General features: G+C 33.7%; 1 protein-coding gene across 7 annotated transcripts in view; it reads right to left on the minus strand.

Annotated features, from left to right (window-relative positions):
* Positions 1 to 22,465, minus strand: part of LOC118197107 (uncharacterized) — a 289,292-nt gene that overhangs the window by 116,052 nt on the left and 150,775 nt on the right. The window lies entirely within an intron of this gene.

The following is a 22,465-nucleotide window of genomic DNA, read 5'->3' on the forward strand; positions in this document are numbered from 1 at the left end:
TCCCCTCTACATGGTTTAAAGTAGAATTTAATGATTTCTCATCTTCAATATGAATTAAATCTTAACATATATGCATTCACAATGCATTTTCTAATAACAGATCTTGAAAATAAAATGATCATGTGATCTTTGGCAATCGTGCATTTGCAATTGTCTGATACATTTTTTCCAGCAGACCTTGAGAGAAAAGTTTATCGTGCATTTGCAATTGTCTGATACATTTTTCCCAGCAGACCTTGGAAAAGTTTATGTTAAAATCTTTAGAATTCTGAATGTAATATATATCTATTTTTTGCTTGCTAGGTATAACTTATTCCTTTTCTCAGATTAACTGATTGATTAATAATACTTGATTTATAATTGAGTGTAATATGTTTATGTTTGCCATATGGTATGAATTAAAATTACAAAAATTTGAAGAACATGGATTTCATGTGAGAATCGCATTTATTTCTTTAGTGTAATATAGTATTTTTGGTTCAACAGAAGTAGCATTAAATATATGTCTTGTATTTAAATTAATGGCATTAACATGAAATACCTCATTAACGTTTCAAACAAAAACTCTTTCTTCATGAATGTAGAAGCAATGCGCTACAAAGTTCGAGAGGCAGATGCCCAAAATCTAGAATGATCTTTTTATTCAAAATCGTTTTAATCATATATTATAAATACGCCTAAATTACTCAAGTAACATAAAATCTCTACTAACATGTTTACTAAATTTAAACCGGTCTTTCCAAATATTTGACACTGTTCATGGCATATTTTTTCTTTCAACCACTATTGAATGCTTTAATATGCACTTACAAATCTAACTGAAAATAACAGTTAAACAAAAATACGAACCTGTGCAGAAAATCACTAAACCTTTGATTGTGTGTTGCATATGCTCACAACATAAGATTTCATTAATTTATTTCTTGAGATTTCATGAGATGTGTTGCGAATTAAAATTAGAAAACCTTGAACAACATGGTCTTCATGTAAGAATCTTGTTTATTTTAGTTTAATACAACACAAAATTCCAGATACGGACTCGTCGGGACATTGGTGATGTCGGATTCCGTGTATCCGATTATCAGTGTAAATTTAATAAGATGGCATGCAGAAATTATGAAATTAAAAATATGAAATCATGATTTATGAAATAATGAAGCATTTATGAACTAAAGGGTACCAAAATTTACAAAAAAAGCTTAACCCTTTGTTGCATACAAATATTCTAGAAAACGAAAATGTTTGTATTTTTTCTACTTAAAATAAACTTAGTAATAATTAAAAAAATTTTATTCAAATTTTGTTTTAAATAATTGCTACAGTTTGTCACTACAGTGGACAGCATGCATATACATACATGCATACAAATCTCTTCCCAACGATTTACGGTCATTGCATTTGAAATCATTTCCTGCCTTGTTTGCATGATCATTCCCATCTTCTAAATGGTAAATCTACAACTGACATGTACATACAGATCCCTCAAAATACCTTCATTTCGTCGATTGTGAATGAATTAACTTTGCTACAATTTTGTAACCTGTACCAGGGTTCGTACACATTTCTGGACACGGAAATTAAGTACTTTTAAGGACCATTAATGAAAAAAATTAAGGACCTATGAGCGAATGGGAACTGAATAAATTCAATTCAAAATATTATCTATGCCTGAACATCACTTTTGTAATACCATCCTAAAAATAAAATAGATCCGTAATTAGGATGCATTATTATTAAACATGACTTAATTAACATAATTATTATTAAGTCTGAGAATAAAATATATGAAATTTATCAAGGAGCATTATATATTTTACACTTATAAGAACTGAACATATTTGAAAGGAGATAAGTGACATTTTATTTACCTTTTACTAACAGTTAGCTTTATGTTGATTTTATTTCATACCTTATTTTGTCATATACGTGCTCAGTCTAAAGCTTTAGTAAATAGTAAGCAGATTTTATGTCAAGCGGCATAGGTTAAAATGAGAGGTAAAATCATAATCAGCATGATGAACAACAAAAGACTGGCTGTTGTCACTGCTACTGCTTACCTGTAGGGGTTGTGACTCAGTTAATATACTTTAAGATTCTAATAAGCCACTAAAGCAGCAGAGGTGATAAGTTGTTTTACATTATTTTAAGTCTCACTAGATGCGAAGAATACGTTTTACATTTTTGTGTTTTATCTTGTGACTACGGTAAGGGTTAATGAAAGGCAATAACTCGCTTTAATATGCAAAGATAAACTTTAAGGGCAAGCAGTAAGCAGTTATAACTAAGACACAATAACACGCCGAATAAATACTAATTCAGAAGTCAAACAACAAAAATCAGCGTTATATTTACAAAATTTTCACAGGACTAGTTTCGATGGTTTTACCGAACCACCATCTTCAGCTGCAAAACCGCAAATGAACAAGATAGGAAATAATGATTAGATAAGATAAGAAAGCCTGGACAAGAATAAGCAAGTGGAGCCATCTGTTGGTGAAACCAGAACTAAGACATAATTTCTTTAAAGGCCGAAGGCAAATTTGGATTGGAATTAGGATCGTTAAATAGAACAGAAAGATTTTTATGAATGTGAAATGCCTCTAGAAAATCCAGTTCCCAATTGGAAGATGTTTTTTGAATAATTTTGGCAACAGAAAAACTGAAAGTGTGGTTTTCGGACCAACAATGTTGAGCAACAGAAGACTTCTGTGTTTCCTTTTTTCTAACATATGCCTCATGTTCCTTGACACGAAATTTTAAGGCTCTCTTAGTTTGGCCAATGTAAATTAAACCACACTGGCAAGGAATCCTATAAATACCCCAGGAATTCATATCCGGAATGGGGTCCTTGAGTATGGAAGTCTGAATTTTATTGATGGGAGAATAAACAACCCGAAAGTTAAATTTCTGCAAAATATGTGCAACTTTATAGCTAATTGATGGAAAGAAGGGAATGACAACAGAATTTTTATAATCTCCTAAAACAAGATTGTGCCTTTTAGTGTGTTAAGATGAAAAGATTTTAACTGCTTGATTAATAATGTTGGGTGGAAAGCCCCTGTCAATAGCTATTGCTTTTAAATACTTTTGTTCTTCATCAAGGGCTAGTTTGGAGGAGCAAACTTGAAGAGCACGGAAAACATAGGAATAAAATGAAGCTAACTTTTGATTAGTCGGATGACATGATTTAAAGTGTGATGGAAGGCAAACCGATGAAGGTTTACGGTAAACCGTAGTACTGAAGTTGGATGTGTTATGTGTGACCAGAATGTCGAGAAACGGAAGAGAATTGCAAGTCTCAAGTTCAAAAGTGAACTGAATAGCAGGATCAATAGAATTCATTGTTGAAAGAACTTTATTTAAATCATCTTTATTACCTTCAAACAGAGTAAAAGTATCGTCTACGTAGCAGAACCATGCCGGGAAGTTTAAAGTTTCAAACAATTTTGATTCATAATAATGCATGTAGATATCAGCCAGGATGGGACTGAGGGGGCTTCCCATGGCTAATCCCTCAGTTTGCTTGTAATATTTATTTTGGAAAACAAAATGTGTTTGTTTCAAACAGAGTTGAGTGAGAGAAATTAGCTCATCAATTTCGATGCAAGAGAAATGAAATTCGCGAAGTCTGGTTTCTAGACATCTTAATGCACCCTCCACTGGGACATTGGTGAATAATGATTTTACACCAAAAGAAACCATGAGTAAATTACTATGAGAAATGTTTTTAACTTTTTTTACAAACTCTATTGAATTTTTTATGGTGTAAATGTTATTGTCTAATAGAGTTGAAAATCTAGAAACTAAATATTTAGCTAATGGATACGAGGCAGTACCTAAATTTGATACAATAGGGCGGAAAGGAATACCACTTTTTTGAATTTTGGGAGGAGCATATAATCTGGCACAATTCGCAACAGATGGGATAAGTGAATGTTTTAAGTTGGCTGAAATGATTTGCGAAGATTTGATCGCAGTTTTTATTGTTGACAAATCCGAAGGTGAAGGATCTTTAGGGATCGGATTATATCCTATTTGTTCGTTTAAGAGTTTAGTTAAGAGCAGTTTCTACACTCAAGACAGGTTTTGCATCATCTGGTAAACCAACCGAATTCAAATATTGCTGAGCCTTGGGTATGAATTGATTTTCGAACCAATCATTAATTAACGCTTGCGTCATTCGTGCTGTTTTATTTGTATGATATAATAAATCATAAATAATAAGCTAGATCAAATCAGAAAGTTAAGGAACAGTGCAATCTGCCATGTTAACAGAAATTCTTTGGAATCATTTAAGTATAATTTTAGCCCAGCTTAACAACATCCGCTATACATTGTTGGCTATGTAGCACGAGACTGGCGACAAAAGACAAAATGTTCCATTAAATTTTGTCTTGCTTCTATCGCACACTGAAACAATTAAGCCTGAATTGTATTAATTTAGTTATTTACTATACTTAAGTCTAATTCTTGCACATGCTTAAGGCTTATCTACACTTTTGAAATCAATTAAGAAAATTTGTATATTTTATCGAATTGCATGAAAAGAATTGAACTGAAGGAAAAACCACAGTTTCTAGATAAAAATGATAATCTTGTATGGCAAATATGTAACTGTACATTTGTGTGCAGAAAAACGGGCTTTGTAAGCACATGGAGGGCAAGACGAATTGCGTTCGCTAACACACCTTAGAATTTCTTGGTGTTATCTTGCAGCAATTGGTTAAATTCACATCAGAAAAGTAAAAATGAGTAACCACCAACATTTAGATGATGGAATGAGGTGGTGAATTGTGGGGAGGCTAGAGGCAGGCGAATCATAAGTCCAGATATGCAGAGAGTTTAATTTAACGCCCAGCATCATGTGTAACCTATTTAAACAATTCCAGAATACTAGAAATGTTTCCATCAAGAGAAAGCCTGGGCAAGTCGCCCATGAGCCACGACAGCCAGAGAAGATCCATCCTATTTGTTCACTTCAGCGAGGCACAACACAGGGGCTACAGCTTCTCAGCTCTCTCGGGACCCGTATGCAGCCACAGGAACCCGTGTAATAAAGGATGACTGTTCCCAAAAGATTGAATGAGAGAGGGCTGTTTGCGTCCCGCTCACGTCTACGGACAGGAGAGTCCGATGAGCATGGTGCAGGCAGCATAGTGATTGCAGTACGGAGCTATGGTCAACTGTTCTGTTCACCGACGAGTCTCGTTTTAGCCTAACACCGATTCTCGCCATACTTTCATATGGAGAGAGCCAGGGACCCGTTACCTACCCCCCAATGTCCGCAAAATAAACAATTATGGCGGTGTAATGGTCTGGCCACTTGATTATGTACTCATCGATTCTAGGCATTCTTTGGATATTCAGGATGCTAGAACTTATCGAGGCGGCGCCATCTGGTGATTCCGACTACTTTTTGGTTACTGCTAAACTAATTGCTAAAATTTCAAATGCCTGAAAGATACACGGAGAGATGCATAAAAAGTTCGATCGTGAAAAGCTGAAAAATGAGGCAACTGAACGAAATTTCCAGTCCTCACTCAGGGGAGAACTAAGATATAAAAACATGGCCGAACTGGAAACCGTGGAAAATAAGTGGAGTTTGCTAAAAAATTCTATCATATGCTCAGCTGACAACACACTGGGATAGATGGAAAAACCCAAACCAAGGGATTGGTTTGATTATGAATGCCTGCTTGTAACACAGGCAAAAAGAGCTGCTTATAAAAATATGGTCCAAAAGTGACATTCAAGACTCTGTTGAGGAATATAAGACATTTAGAATACAGGAGAAGAAGATCCATAGGCTTAAGAAAAGACCTTTTCACAATGACCTATTTAAGGATGTTGAATATCTGAGAGGGGCCACGAAAGCCGTGCTTTCTATCGTGAAATTAATCTTGGCCGCAAAGATTTTAAGCTTAGAACCACTGCCTGTAGAGACAAAAACATCATCATCCTATAAGATAGAAAAGAGGTACTTCACAGGTGGAATGAGCACTTTAGTAACTTGTTGAATGAGCATATGCGGGATGGGTTTTCAACCTATCCAACTACCTCTGTAAACACCGATAGTATCCCATCATCTTTGGCAGAAGTTAGAGAAGGAATTAAAAAGCTAAAAAATAACAAGGGCCAAGGCCCTTACTCGATTACTTCAGAACTTATTAAAAGTGTTGCAGGTAAAAACACTGAGGAAATACATCACCTCATTGAATCAATTTGGAACCAAGAAGTTTTACCCAAAGATGGGAAACTGAGCATCATTTGTCCTAAACACGAAAAAGGAGACATTTTGGAATGTACCAGCTACAGGGGAATCAGTCTCCTTTGTGTTTTGTTACAAACTATTTTCCAATATATTTTTTTAGTAGACTAGTAACTTATACAGAAAATATTGTAGGGATTACCAATGTGGTTTCCACAAAGGAAGATCTACAACAAAACAAATCTTTAAATTTAGGCAAATTTTGGAAAAAACTAATGAATATGGCATTGCAACACACCACCTTTTTGTTTATTTTAAGACTGCCTACGATTCAATACACAGAAAATATTTAATTGAAGCTATGAGAGAATTTGCAATACCTGAAAAACTTATAAATTTGGTCACCATTACTCTTACTGAGACAAAACTTAGGGCTAAAATCTAGAATAATCTTTCTGAGCCTATTGTTGTTTCAAATTGGCTCAGACAGGGTGATGCACTTGCCTGCTTGCTTTTTAACCTTGCCCTCAAAGAAATCTTAAAAGACTCCAACATTAATACTCGTAGAACTATTTTTAACGAGACTGTTCAGATTTTTGCGTTTGCTTAAGATATCGACATAGTGGCACGTACTCCCGAGTCACTTAGAGAGGCTTTTACATCTTTAGAGGATGCAGCCAGCAAACTGCATCTAGCAATCAACCAAAATAAAACTAAATACATGCCATGTGGTAATAACAGCAGCCCCTATTTTGAAATTGGGAATTACAAATTTGAAACTGTTAGCAAATTTAAATATTTAGGATCAGAGGTAAAACGAAAATTTTAGTTTACAAAAGCTTAATCAGACCTATTCTTACATACTCTGCTCAGACCTGGGCAATGACAGAAAAGGCTAAAAGTATCATTTCTGTCTTTGAAAGAAGAATTTTGAGAAGTATTTTCGGTGGCATAAAATGTAACAATATCTGGAGAAGAAGAACTAACTATGAACTCTATAAATCTTTTAAAGAACTACATATAGTAAAATATATAAGAATTAAATGGGCAGGACACCTGTGCAGAATGGATGAAAATCGAGTAACTAAAAAGATCTTGGCCAGACCATTTGGCACCCAAAAAAGAGGGAGACCTAAACTTAGGTGGCTCGACTATTTGGAAATAGACTTAAAAATTTTTTAAATAACCAACTGGATGTCCATGGCCAGGGATAGAAGAGCTTGGAATTCGATTCTGAGGAAGGCAAGGGCCCATCCTGGGCTGTCTGGCCATTGAAGAAGAAGACGAATGGTCTGGGTAGGCGTCATGTTGGATGGCCCTTTGACTGGTGTGAGGTATAGGAATGAGGTCTTGGAGCCCTATGTTTGCCTTTTCCGGGGTGCAGTGGGCCCCGAGTTCATCTTTCAGGATGATAATGCGAGGCCACATAGATCTCTTCTGGTCGACAAATTTCTCGATAGAGAGGATATTCGCCAGATGGATTGGCCAGCCAGGTCTCCAGACCTCAACCCTATAAACCATGTCTGGGACACTCTGGGCAAGGCATTTGCAACTCACAATCCCGCTCTGAGAACCATCCAGGAACTGAAAACAGCGTTGTTGAATAAGTGGGACCAATTGCCACAAGCACTGATAAACTGCCTTATTTCCAGTCATGCTGCGAGGCCTGTATGGCTGTAAGAAGGGACCATACCCTCTATTAATCCATTTCTTTTGTGTCTTCTGCAACCGCTGTTTCAGATCTTCTGACTCCCATGAGTGTTACACAAGAACATGTGTGTCTATTATAAATGTTTATATTATTTATGTTTATTATATTATTATATTATTTATGTTTATTTTGTTTGTATTATATCAACCTATATTCACACCAAATTTTATTAAAATCTGTCCAGTAGTTCTGGAGATCGCAGATAAAACATGAAAATTCTCTTAATTTCTTACACCAGTGTAATTCCTGAATAAATTCTCACATATATTTAAGCTTACTGAGGGGCAGTGCTAGATATTTTGTCGCCTGATGCAGTCTTTGCGGGTCTTAAATTCTGCTACCAAGTGCTTCCCTAAAGTTCTAAATTTTCGCCATCCCTTAATTTTGAGTTCCAGTGCTTTCCCTAAATTCTAAAAATTTTATCAGCCCTTAACCCTCTAAGTGATATGACTGGGTTTAGGTGGTCAAGAAGACTTATGTCAAAAATTTTACCGATGCTTCTAGGAGGTCAATGGAAAAGTGTTTGAAAGCATTACTGATGGATCTAGGCGTTCAGTGGCGACCACCTCAAAAGCATTATGACCGCCTTAAATGATGCCTCAGCGCCACCCTTATTTCTGGAACCCTGGAGATCTTTAAATGACAACTCTCAGTAGGAGCCTAAGAGGATTGCTCTTTTTCATTTCAACCACTATGTTTAATCACAAAGAAAATGATTGAACATACAGTGGTTTATAAACCAGAAATAAACATGAACATTCTTTGCTAAATAAATAAGTAGCATGTAAGCATGTTCATCAAATACTCTCTTTAAACAGATAACATTTTCATAAAATATCCTTTAGTTTTTAAACTAAATGTTCAGAAATATGGGACATGCTCTTGAAACCAACCTACAGCGTAACAACCGAGTTTACGAAATATAACCCACAACTTTTCTAAAAGTAACAAATTTCAGTTTTAAAAAAATAAATAGAAAGAAATACTAATAAGAAAAGAAGCAGTAAAGTTTACTTTGTTATGTTTGTTTATTTATTTTTAGTCCAAAGGGGACAATTTGCCCTGAAGGACTATTAATTTTGCTTTGGCATTTTGCGCTGAAAACTATAAATGGTGAATCACTTTTTAAATTGTTGCCCCCAAATATTATCGCCGTGTATTATACAGTATAAAGTCTGAAATCCGGGATGTCCATTTTCCGGAATGATCTAAAACCTGAACCTAAAAGCCGCAATTTTTTTTTCTTAATATGCTTTACGCATGCTCATTTCATTTTTTCTTACACAATAAAACATGTGAAGATTTTCACTTAAAAATTCCAATTCTTAATTTCACTTAGGCACTAAATAAAATACCTTCTTCATGTAAGCATAAATTTGAGAGATTAATAATTTGGCTCCATAGCTGAGTATCTGCTTGGCATACATCTCAAACCGAAACATTCACCTATTTTATATCCCTGACGCTGACCTGGCGAGTCATTATTTATTATATTTTGCTTTCATCACTGCATGCTTATCAATACAGGACAGCTTCAATTATAACTCATGCAGTGATGTCTAAACTATTTTTTCATATTAGTAATTGAATAACAAGTGTATAGCAGTCTTTTATGCTAACATTACACTTGGCGATGATTATAGATTTTTAAACGCTTTAAGGAAAGTTGATGAGGAAAAATTCAACAAAAATTTCTTTTCATATGCTAAAAATAGATTCTGTTAATGAAACTCATAGGCTAAAAGATTACATTTAGTGCTATTTTAATTAAGAATAACTGATTTGTTATTCACCATAAACCCAGAAGCAGTGGCAGAATATGTCGGTACCGGACGGCAAATTTTAGGGAAGACAAAATTTTTGGAATTTGGGGAAGCACCGAGCAGCAAAATTAAGGGATGAGAAGTTTTTATGATTTGGGGAAAGCACTGGGATGCAAAGTTTAGGTGCGGTGAAAATTTAGAACTCGGGAAGGCGCTTTGTAGCAGAATTTAGAACCCTTAGAGACTGCACCAGGCGCTATTTACCGCCGGGCCTAGATAAAGCGTTAAGTATATGTGAGAGTTTATTTATTCAGGACTCAGATTAGTTTTAAGCATGTGCAAGAAATAAATATAGGCATAGTAAATAACTAATACAAGTCAGGCTTAATTCAGTACGAAATAGCAGCAAGACAAAATTTAGCAAATCAAACTGGCTTTCGTCCCCAATCTAGTGATACACAGCCAATAATGTATAACCGACACCTATTAAGGTAAGCTAAAATTATCCTTACTGATTCCAAGGCATTTCAGTTAATATAGTGGACTGCGTTGCTCCATAATCTTCTAGTTTAATCGAGCTTATTACTTTTTGCAGACTGTTATTATTACAGCAACTTTATAAAAACTAAGCTTGAACTTTTGATTATGTCGAAAAGAGTTTCCAATTCTGGAGCTGCCAAGGGAGCTACAAAGTGAAACCATGTTTCAATGTCCATTAAACAAAAAGTGGAATGGCTGCAAAAAAATGGATAAAGGCATATTTGTCTCGAAATTATGCGAGGAGTATGGCATTAGAAAGTCGACTGTATGTGACATAAGAAAATGGAAAAAGGAACTTTTTGAATTTTGTATGGAAGCAAGTTAAACACCTTACATTGAAAGAAATGTTTAAAGTAAACAAATAAATACTAAGTTTTTTTTTTTTTTTTTTTTTTTTGTAAATTTTGATATTCTTTAGATCATAATTGTTCCTTATTTCATAAATTACGAATTCATATTTTTAATTGTATAATTTCTGCATTCCATCTTACCAGATTTAAATTGATGATCTAATATCCGGAAAAATCCCAAATCCGGAATCGCCGAAGTGCCGATGAGTCCGGATTTTGGACTTTGTACTGTAAAGAAATTAAATAATGAAGAATTTGCATGAATGTATGTATGTTTCTTGCATTGTGATAAAACAACAGTACCTAGAGCCATCAAAATTCAAATTACCATAGAATATTGGCATATGGAAGCCCTAATTTGTTTTATTATCAATTTCATATTTTGTAACAGTTCAACGAATTTTTGATTAAAAAATCTAAACGATTTCAAAGTAAGTAACGGCAACACTGTCCCCCCCCCAAAAAAAAACATTTTAATCTCCAGCACACAAGACCTTTGTATCGAAAATTCTAAAGATATGGTCATTTTAAAATTATATTGCTGTTTAACTTAATTTTATGGTTTGAGTACATAGAATACGATATTTAATAAATAAAGGTAACACACAAAACGTTAAAAGAACGCCCTTTGGATGCAATTTTAAATCTGAAACCCTTCAGATTTTTATTTATATTGTTTTTGAATGCATGTCGTTGGCGAATGTTGCAGTAGTTGTGTAAAATAAAAAAGAATGATCTGTGTTATTTTTTATTTGAAATGCATAGAATTAATTATCTAAAATAGCAGCATTCTTAGACTGAATTGTGTCAAAACAGTTGGAATGAAGTTTTAACTTTATTAGCATATCAAATACAGTTTCTTTTTAATTTAAATAACTTCATTAGCAGTCAGAATAACCTTTTCGAATCATAATATGATTTTTAATAAAGTTTGTAGTAGCTCAATTTTTATAAATATTCAGAATTACCCAAATAATAAAAGATAACCTTTTTAAAACTCCTTTATCAAAGCATTACATCTTTGCTTAGCAAGACCTGATTAATAAAATCTGAGAAAGGATCTAAGATTCATAGTTCTAAGCAGTAAAAATAATCTCATTCCCATATAGAAAATTGCCACATAAGTTGGAAAAGATTTTGCAAGAGATTAATATTTTAGCCCAAACATGATTTTTTTAAATTTAATCTCTTGTATTGGAGATGGTTTTCAAGTATTTTAACCTAATTTTATTTTCACATATGCAGAATTTTAATATTTTTAAATGGTCTCTTGTTTTTAACATTATAGCATAAATTAAAGAAATACACATAGCAACCTCAGCCATAAACAGATGACTTATGAGAATTTTCTTCTCACATGTTATGCGAAAGAATAAATATTGATTGATTTTGCATTTATGTTACATGACAGTAATTAGAAAGGAATAACTGTAGATGTGTAAAAATTTGTACTTATAACCTTCTGTATTTCTAAAGAAAAGTGCAAAACGGTTCAGAATACCAGATGGCTTTGTGATAATTCAGTAATGTTATCGTAAGTACATGCTATTCACATTTTGGAAGAACTGCAGTAATTCAGATTTGTCGCAAATTAGTAATTACACCCCTGGGGATTGCCGTACTTAAGGAACAGAAAAACAAGCTTTAAAACCTATGCATACAAAAGTCATACCTTTTCTCAACAGATGTGATAATTTGAACACATACTTTCAATCAGTTGCTTCCTTCTAACAAAGCGTTCTTGCGCCACTAGGTCTTGCTTTAAATATGCTGTATTTGAACTTAAATTCAAAGAAAAGCATTAAAAAAATTTATTAATGTTTTTATTACATTCGACGATTCAATATTTGTTAAAAAATTAACCACATAAATAAACTTGCATAGCAGATCAATATCATGTTGCTGTGGAAATGTTCCATCCACAATTATTTTTTGTAGTTATAACAGCATAACTAAATAAGTCCATTTCGAAATCTGAATGATATTGCTTTCACTATTTTTAATTTGAAACAATATCAAGTTTTTATTACTGTTTAAAATGGCCTAAAATAAACTGACACATTTTTACGAAAATTTTTAGAAATGAAAATTGGATTCAATTTCTTTCACATAATTTCTGACCAGTTCTTCCAAAATATTTTAGAGCTTACATTACTACATAATAGAAATGTCTCCACGTTTTTTTTTTTTTTTTTAATTTTAATTGGGGCTGTTATGTAAGAAGGCTCTTTATCGTTGTTGTGTTACAGTACTTATTTTATTGTATAACACAAAGTTTGCTCAACTGGTTAATATTATAATGCATTGAGGAACTTAATAAAAGTAATTTCCCCCGTTATAATAAGTCCTTCAATGAAAACATAGCTAAGTAGTATACTAGATTATATTAATTAATTTACTAACCAAACAGCAAAAACTTTTCAAATTCAAAAATCCATCTTTTTGCTAAGTATTTCTTGCAAATTAATAAATATTCCAATACCTTTATTGTTTAAATTAAAGGTAAATAAAAATGTTGGTTTTTCATGAAATGCTAATTTTATGTATTTGATAAAAACTGGGAAGTGAAAAATCAAAATCCAGGCGAAATACATATACTTATGAATGAACACAGCACACAAACATTTCTACACGCTAAGCACGAACACAAACAATATTTTAAACAGCTTAAAATGGATCCATATTCAAATTTGGGATAAATACGTAGCGTATTCGGAGACTAAGTACCGTTTCATTCTAGCGCCGTCGCAGCGCTGTGGTAGGCGTCCCGCGCATGCGCACTAGGCTTTCTTGTTCACTGACTTTCAATTGTCGGCATTTTGGTTGCTCTATGTTGTGTTTTCAGTTTGCTGTGCACATTCAAAATGTTTAAGACAATTAGTTCTCCCGCTGACTGTGAGATTTGTGCCATGATTAAATTTTTGAATGCGAGGAATGTTAAACCGGCCGAAATTTATCGTCAAGTGACAGAAGTTTAGGGTGAATACGCGATAAGTGATGGAATGGTGAGAAAGTGGGTAAGAATGTTTAATGCAAGTCGAACAAATGTCCACGCCGAGGCTCGGAGTGGTCGGCCTTCTGTTGTCACCGATGATTTGGTAAGGAAAGTTGATGAAGCAATTCATGAGAACAGACGCGTCACAATGACAACTCTTTCAGAGGCATTTCTACAAATTTCATGTACTGTTTTGTTCGAAATTGTATCTGACCGCTTGAATTATCGCAAACTGTGTTCTCGATGGGTTCCAAAAATGCTCACTGATGTTCACAAAACAAAGCGACTTGGCAGTGCCCTGACATTTCTCACGCGGTACAGTGATGAGGGAGAAAACTTTTTAAACCAAATTGTGACAGGTGATGAAACTTAGGTGTGTCATTTCACACCAGAATCGAAACAACAATCGATGGAGTGTAGACACACTCATTCTCTGAAAAAACAAAAGTTCAAAGTGACAATGTCATCGCAAAAAATCATGTGCACTGTCTTCTGGGATAGGAAAGGCGTTTTGCTTACTGAATTTCTTCCCAGAGGTGAAACCATTAATGTGGCACGATATTGTGAGACTTTAATAAAACTAAGGCGTGCCATTCAAAACAAGCGAAGAGGAATGCTCAGTAAAGGAATTGTGTTGCTCCATGACAATGCTCGGCCCCATACTGCTGGTGTCACTCAATCGTTAATTCGACAGTTTCATTGGGAGCAGTTCGATCACCCGCCGTACAGCCCGGACTTGGCGCCGTCTGACTATCACTTGTTCTTACACATGAATCATGAGCTTGGTGGCAAGTGCTTTGGATCTGACGATGACACAAAAAATGCTGTGGAGTCGTGGTTATTGAAACTGGCGGGAAGTTTCTTTGACGAGGGTATAAAAAAGCTGGTCACCCGCTATGACAAGTGTTTGATCATTGACGGAAACTATGTTGAAAAATAGTTTAAGACATGTATTTTCATGTAAAAATAAAATTGGATTCGAAAAAATTGTTTTACTATTTTTTGTTTTTTCAAAACGGCATATAGTTTCCGAATACGCTTCGTAATAAAAGCTGAAAACATTTTCCAATCTTACAAGATAGAGGTTATTTCACAGATAGTTTTATGAATAAACTCACAAAATAAAAATAAAAAAAAAAAAACTTTATTTTTTATTTGCTATATATGCAGATGCTTTATTGAAGAATTTGCATTAATATCTTCTGGTTTTCATTTTATCCAAGATTGCCATTATTTTCCACTGATGAGCTACGTGGCTAGTTATTAGCCCAATGTACAGTCCTCCTTCTGTTTTCCCCATAAAATCGCATTTGTAAATTTAGAGTTTCTGGTTAGTTTAGGAAAACTTTTTCCACCTAAGTGGGGAAATATCTTTGTAAAGGATTCCATAAGGAAATCTGCCTTGTATTTATGTTGCATTTAGGGATATTTTCAAAAACGCGCATGCTGCTAATGGGTATTTTTAATACGTGAAGAAAAGAAATATTTCTTTATGAAAGAATATAACTTAACTACAAGCTATTTTCTATCTCGAATTTAATTACAAGTTTCCTAGACAGTGAAGCTTGATTACAAACTCAATTTTTAAAATACATTTAATTATCTTTATGCTTGAAGAGCCAAAAAAAAAAAAAAAAAAAAAAAATGCATTATCTGGTATTTGTAAAGGCATTAACTTTTTTTTTTTAAAACCAAGTGATCCACTGCAAGTTAAATAATTACAAACAGCATAATGTGAACGATTAATGAAGCCAGAACTGCCAGTTTATTCCTAAGTAATTAATCAAAATTTCATTGTTTCTGCATCCTAGTACCTTTTTTCTCCCATACTAAACCAAGCTCACACTTAAGCCTTAGAAGATAATCCTATTTCTTTCAATTCCCATTCCTGAATCTCATTGATGAATAAGAGCTTTCAATTTAGAGTAAATTGCATACAAAGGTATTTTACTCGGTATTCAGATAGAAAAATAATTCTCGAAAAATCTAAATTGTTAATATATTTTTGGATAATAATTGGATATTTTTGGAGGAATTCATTGATAATAATAATAATATGTAGAACCCATTAGGGGCTTAAAGCTATGAAACAGGTAAACTCAAAATGCCCTCAGCATGATCAAAATCATAATCGATTCAGTTATTTAAATACCGCAAAGCTACCTTTGAATACAAAGGCAGGGCCTGCCTTTGTGGAGTACATTCTGAGGGAAATTAGCATATTACACAAGAAGAAAATAAATAATTATAAATTTCTTTATTTCTTTACATAAAAAATTGTTTATGATTCATAAATAATTTTTTTGATAAAATTATTCAAGCTAATTTGTTTTAGGTGGCATTTTGCCGAGTTTGGAAAGTATTTCTAGAAGCAAAATATTCTTTGCAATTTATTCTTTGAAAAAAATTTCAACACTACGAATGGATTTGTTGCCTTATTTTTATGTCATACTTTCTCTGTGCATGTATACCATACTTCCCTGGAACAATATATGTACACTGCTCAAAAAAAAAAAAAAAAAAAAAAGGGACAGTCCTATATCTCTCGATCTACTGGGCCGATTGACAAAATTCAAACTGCGTTCTTCATGTCTCGAAAGCGCGACTTAGGATATATATTAGCATTATATATAGCACTATTCTAACATAGGCATTTTGACACAAAATCGGACTTTTTCTGATATAACATACCAATTTTTTTACATATTTCGATTCTACGACTCAAATTACGCCTAAATATGAAATTTTGTAAAATTTGGAGCAAAATTTACGGAGAAATTCACAAATTTATGTTGGCACTATTTTGTCAGTTTGCGCCAAGAATACTTCACTTGGCGAACTTGTTAATATATGGCAACCTAGTTTCCTTTCCCGTGAGAGGAAAAAAAGTCACCATCATTATTTTTTCCAAATAATATTCTTTATATTGTATTTTTAATTATAACTTATTATTTTAAGTATTTTTTTCTTTTTCGAATTTCATTTTAATTGTTTAAGTTGCATGGTTTTTTTCGAATAACTGTTTTAAAAATTTCTATTTACCTATTCGAACTGTGTAAATAAAGGTGCAGCGTTTATTTATTTTTTTTTTTTTTCAAATAGTTTTCTTTATATATATTTTTGTCATAGTTATTATTTTAGGTAATTTTGAAATTTTTAGACTTTTATTTTAATTGTTTGTGTTGCATTGTCTCTTCAGATAATTGTTTTAAAATTTTCTATTTATTCCTTCGAACTGAGCATTTTAAATAAATTTTCCAGAATTTGATTTTATTTATTTGAATTGCATTTCTTTCGGAGGAATACTTTGTAACCCAGATTATGATGCGTTTGAAAACTGCATATATTAAAAGAGCAAATACAGTAAAGCATAGTTAACACGCCTTTCAATGTTCCGTTCAGAAAAGACATATAAATAAGAGAGATTTATAACCGACATTTTAACTTAGGATGACTTGCATACACTGCTTTAAACAGTTTTATCATTGTGCCCATTGCTTTACACAATTTTATCCTACATTTGGTTTCTTAAATGTTATTCATATTTTAGTCAAATATTTTATTTTTGAAATCGTAAGAATCAAATATCATAAGATTAAAAAGTTATAAATTTAAAAAAAATACAAATACTAAATTTTACCCAAAACTTTATTTTTCTTCTCTTTTTCTTCAGGCATTTTACTTTATTCTTGCTCTTTTTCTTTAGGCATTCCGCAAGTATATTAAAAAGCATCCAACTTTTCGAAATATCTTGATATTTCTGACAATCATTTTAAAAAAAGTTATCGCCTTCCATTTCATAAAGGCCCACAAACAGCCGAGCAGTAAAGTCGCTGAACACTGTAGTTCACTCCGGGGTTCGAATCCCGGTAAACGGGCTGGTTGCATGGGTATTTTCGTGGATTTCCTCATGTGTACCGTATATGATAGCTGGATTTCCTTTGAAAGTTCTTCGCAAAGGCATCCTTTCTTTTAGGCAGATAACCCTGCTTTGATGTAACTTAATAATTCAATTCAATCCATTTCATCAATATTTGGTCAGAGCCTTTATCAGTCTTTAGAGGCTAAACATTTTGAAGGTATGAGATGAAAGAAAAGACTGGTTTCATCAAGAGGTTTTGGTTTATTTAATTATGACAAAGCACACTAGGGCTATCTGCCTAAGGGTAGGGATGCCTTCGTGGAGGACTTTCTAAGGAAACTGGCTCGCATACACGTTACACATGGGGAAAACCACGAAAACGCCCATGCAGCCAGCCCGTTCGGGGGATTTGAACCTCGGACCAAACTACCAGAGTTCAGCAACTTTACCGCTCGGCTGCTGTTTCATCAGGAGGGGAAAAAAAAACGCCTTTAGGTGACATTCACATACAATACTGGATAAACTCCTGAATCTTCAAATAATTCGACTGAGAAAATCATAGGATTCTCCATTTATGATACGATATGATGTTCTATAACGTAATTTAAATTTATACAACCATATAGTCTAAAACCAGTCGCTCTTCACTTTAATCTGCAATGATATCGTTTTTGTCTTTTCTGATAACACAAGCTCAATTGATGGTATTTGCTGGTGTACACGCCCAAGTGTTTTCTCTTTGAACGCCTAAATTCTTTGAAGTAACCTGAAAGTATATTCAAAAGCGTCCAACTTTTTGAAACATCTTGGTATGTCCAAGAGCCAAATTTTCTCAGCAAATTTTTGCTTGCTTTTCTCCCTAATTTTCTTCTTTCCTTCTACAGTTATTTTAAGTGCTCACACAAGAAAATTAAGATTTTTCGATTGCTAGATTTTCATAAATTTTGCATTCTTGTCAATTTTTTAAAATATCAATTGCATCAACTGTGTTTCAACTGAAGACAGCTTTTCATTTTCTAGACATTTTAACTATAAACAAAATATAGAGCAAAGTCCAAAGGATAAATATTTTGCTAAATGACAAAGAAATAAAACAGTCCAGCAGTGTTTATTCTTCACCACCGAGTAACCCGATTCTTATATCGGCTGAAACAATCTAAATCATATTAAAGATCATGTTTTTTTATACAATCTATAACGCGAGGGAAAAATTAGCTTCTTAAAACATTTTTCTAAGAAGATTAATACAAAAGATTATATATATTTTTTTAAAGCTGGGACTTGAATCAAACTGTCAAACTTTTAAAGTTTAATTTACATGGTGGTTATAATTAAAGTTCCAATTTGAAATGGTCATAAAAGGAAAACTACCAGACCAAATTTTATCAAACTTGGGAATCGTGTAAAGGAGGTTATGAGAATTTATTTTCCGCGGAAAAAAAAAAAAAAGAGTTCAAAAACTCACCACCAGGGGGAAAATGGCGCTGTATACAATATTGTTAAATGAAATAAGACACGAAAACATCTGTTTAAAATGTGTTTAATATTTTCCGAAACGTGTTACATAGCAGGTTCAATGTAGCGTCCAGCATTTTCCGAAAGTAAGTAAAATCCTGTTACTGCATTCTCGACAGCAGCTCTTAGCATATCAGAAGGAATGTTACGGACATGTCAGTGTATCACATTTTTCATTTCTGCCAAATTGTTTAGATTATCACCATAAACAGTGCTTTTGAGATAACCCCATAGCCAAGAGTCACAGAGGTTGAGGTCTGGTGGGAAGAGGGGAAGTGTTTGCCTATAAGACTTTCATTCATGAAATGTTGCCTAAGTAACTGTGCGACACACGTGAGGTGGGGCCCAGCCCTGCCTAAAAATCGTAGTATCTAAAATGCCACGTTACTGCAGTTCATATATCACGAAACATTTTAACATTGACTCTAAGTGAGCTGCAATCACAGTGGTCCAGCTGTCGACTGCTCTTCAGAGAAAAATGGTTCAGTTATAATACTAGCTATCATTCAAAATTAAACGGTGTGGAATGACTGCTATGCAATCGAATGCAGTAGGAGAATGCAATGGAACTAGATAGATAACATGAGAGAATTTTTGGCCCAAATCGATTAAAAGCGTTTTGAATCAGTATCTTCATGTTCTAGTGCCGAATTCAGACTTCAAAAATTACTAATTAGCGATCTGTAAGAAAACGATTTACAGATTGTACGCACTTGTGCGAGTGATTTGCGATCTCACATTTTCTAATCGCTAATTTGTGGTTTTCACGGATGAATTTCTCACTTACACGGATGGCGCACTCGACTTTTATCGAATTTAACGCCTTTAAATGGTAATTTGCCTACTTCAAAGTTTCTTAACCTTTTGGGGCCGGGGCTTTGGTAGCAAAGCTACCAAAGGACGGGGAATCTTGAACCGAATGCTTTCCCCCTTTAAGAAATCACCTCCTATTTGCAACAAAGATACTTGTGTGTAGTTTAATGGATTCTCAGAGGGGTGCATCTATGTTGCAAAAGGAAGAACTTTGAAAGAGATAAGTGGTTAAAACCCTAGGGACGTCAAATTTGACATTTCACCCCACTTTTCAGCCTGGAAAATGGGGGAAAAAGACATGGCCACTAAAGTGGACAACCCCGTCTTTTCAAAGAGAGGACTCTATGGCCATTATAATGGCCATCCCATCTTCAAAAGGTTAAGGGTATACAACATATTAAACCCGTGTAACAAAAGGTTAAGTTAGATTCCGACCCATATTTCGTTTAACAATATTGCATACAGCGCCATTTTCCCCTGGTAGTGAGGTTTCCAACTTTTTTTCCGCGGAAAACAAATTCCCATGACATCCTTTACACGGTTACAAAGTTTGATAACATTTGATCCAGTAGTTTTCCTTTTATGACCGTTTCAAAGTGAAATTTTCATTATAACCACCCTTTATATTATTAAATTTTAATTTGAAGCTATGCGTTATATGTATACCATGCGCAAGATTTTCGCTTTTATGGAAAAAATAAAGAATCGAAGCAAATATACTTAGGATATTAGACCAAAACTGAAAAAATTTCCCCTCCCTCCGATTATAAAATATTGAAACTTCGACCATGAATTTATTGAATTATCGAAATATTCAATTTGACTTATCTTTTAAGTCCTAGTTCCGACAACAATTCCGTGAAAAATTCTGAATTACTGAAGCTGAAGTAAAAGGTTTAGTATATATTTACTGTATGTTAATAAGGTAATAAGAGTGTAACAAAAAATAGATTATAGAATTTACGCTGATGCAACTATTTGTTTGAATGCACAACATGTAATGGAAGAGAAGGCTTGTAGAGATCTGTTTTTGACATGCCTCTAAAAGTAGATGTCATACTCCTTTTGTCTCTTCAATGTCAAAAAACTTTCCTTTGAGAGGCCTTTAGTTTTGGGGAGGAAAAAAATCATAAGAAGACAAATTTGAAGAACATGCAGGACAATTGAGCACACATACTTATTTTCGGAGCAAAAGCGGTTCTCCGATTGGTTATTGAATAATGAAAAGATGCATTGTCATGCAATACAAAACATTTGGAATACGTTTTCTGACTAAAAACGTAAGATTAAAAGTCATCTGCTTAATTCACAGCCATTTACAAGTCAACTACTCGGGCAATTGCAGAATCGTTTTGATCCTAAGCTTGTAAGACAAACGTAATATCACTGGATTTAAACACTTCTTTAATCTTCCAAGAACGTTCCTTCTTTAGCTCATATTCCAAGAATATTAAGTGAATACAATTATTGCAAAAGAAATTGAATATTCATTTGCACTACGGCTTGGTAGTTTACTAACAAGTTAACAAAACTTAAATTCTGCTTTTTGTGTCTAAGAATACAATATTTTAAATATTTACAAATAAAATATTAAATTGGAGATTTAATTGGAGCCTCACCAGTTGCCTAGCATTTGAAGATTGTTAAATACTAATTGTTTGTTGCGAAGTCTAACCCAGGCTTGCATGGTTGGTTTTCGTAGTTTTCTAGGTTCTCCTTACAAAGGTTCTCTATGAAAGCATCTTAATCAAATAGCTTCCACATTCTTTCTATGTTCAAATAACCAACTAACCTAGTTTAAGCGCGATTTCCAAGAGAAGTTACTAGCAAAACTCGAATACTCATTAAAAATCATGTAGCTTGCCAATCGGGAGTAACATGAAAGATACGGCGCCAATAATTGAATTGCTGTTACGGTACGCTGTTTCTAAACTTAGATGGTCATTCCTTAATCAAATAGCCCACCAGCGGCCGAGCGGTAAAGACGCTGATCATTGGTAGTTCGGTCCGAGGTTCAAATCTCGCGAACGGGCTGGCTGCATCGGCGTTTTCGTGATTTTCCCCATGTATAACATGTATACGAGCCAGTTTACCTTAGAAAGTCCTCCACGAAGGCATCCTTTCCTTTAGGCAGATATCCCTCGTGCGCTTTGCCATAATTAAATAATCTAATCCAATCCTTAATTAAATATAATTGATTTGTAACTTCTACTGGAACTGATGGTAAGAATTGAAGTGCAAATAAATAATATCGTGTGCAATCTTGATTAATATAAAATTTAAAATATTTGCATTCAGACAGAAAGTTTTTTGAAATATTTGCAATTATTTTATAAGAAGGATTTATTAATAACTGTAATAATTACTTATTATATTACTGATGATTAGGATTCAGTTCTTGACAATTACATTCTAAATTAGAATTTTAAGGATGTAATGAAAATACGCTACGCACAAAAATACATTTTAGGATAAAAATGAGTTGGTTTTTTATGTTTTAAAATTTCTTAAATTCATGTAATAAACATCGTATCCTCGTTGATAATTGAATCCTGAAAGTTGGGTGGCGTTTATAGAATTATTCTTACTTGTCCACAGAATCTGCTGACTTATCCAGCCATTAAGTAGCTGCAAATCATTTCTACATAACCATTGAACTTCCATTAATTCAGTCTCTAGAGGGCTGTATGTTTATATCATAATTTGAC

This window comes from Stegodyphus dumicola, chromosome X2 (genome assembly GCF_044657685.1).
Source record: "Stegodyphus dumicola isolate Sdum_Otavi_A_Nest chromosome X2, ASM4465768v1".
In the NCBI taxonomy this organism is placed as follows: domain Eukaryota; kingdom Metazoa; phylum Arthropoda; class Arachnida; order Araneae; family Eresidae; genus Stegodyphus; species Stegodyphus dumicola.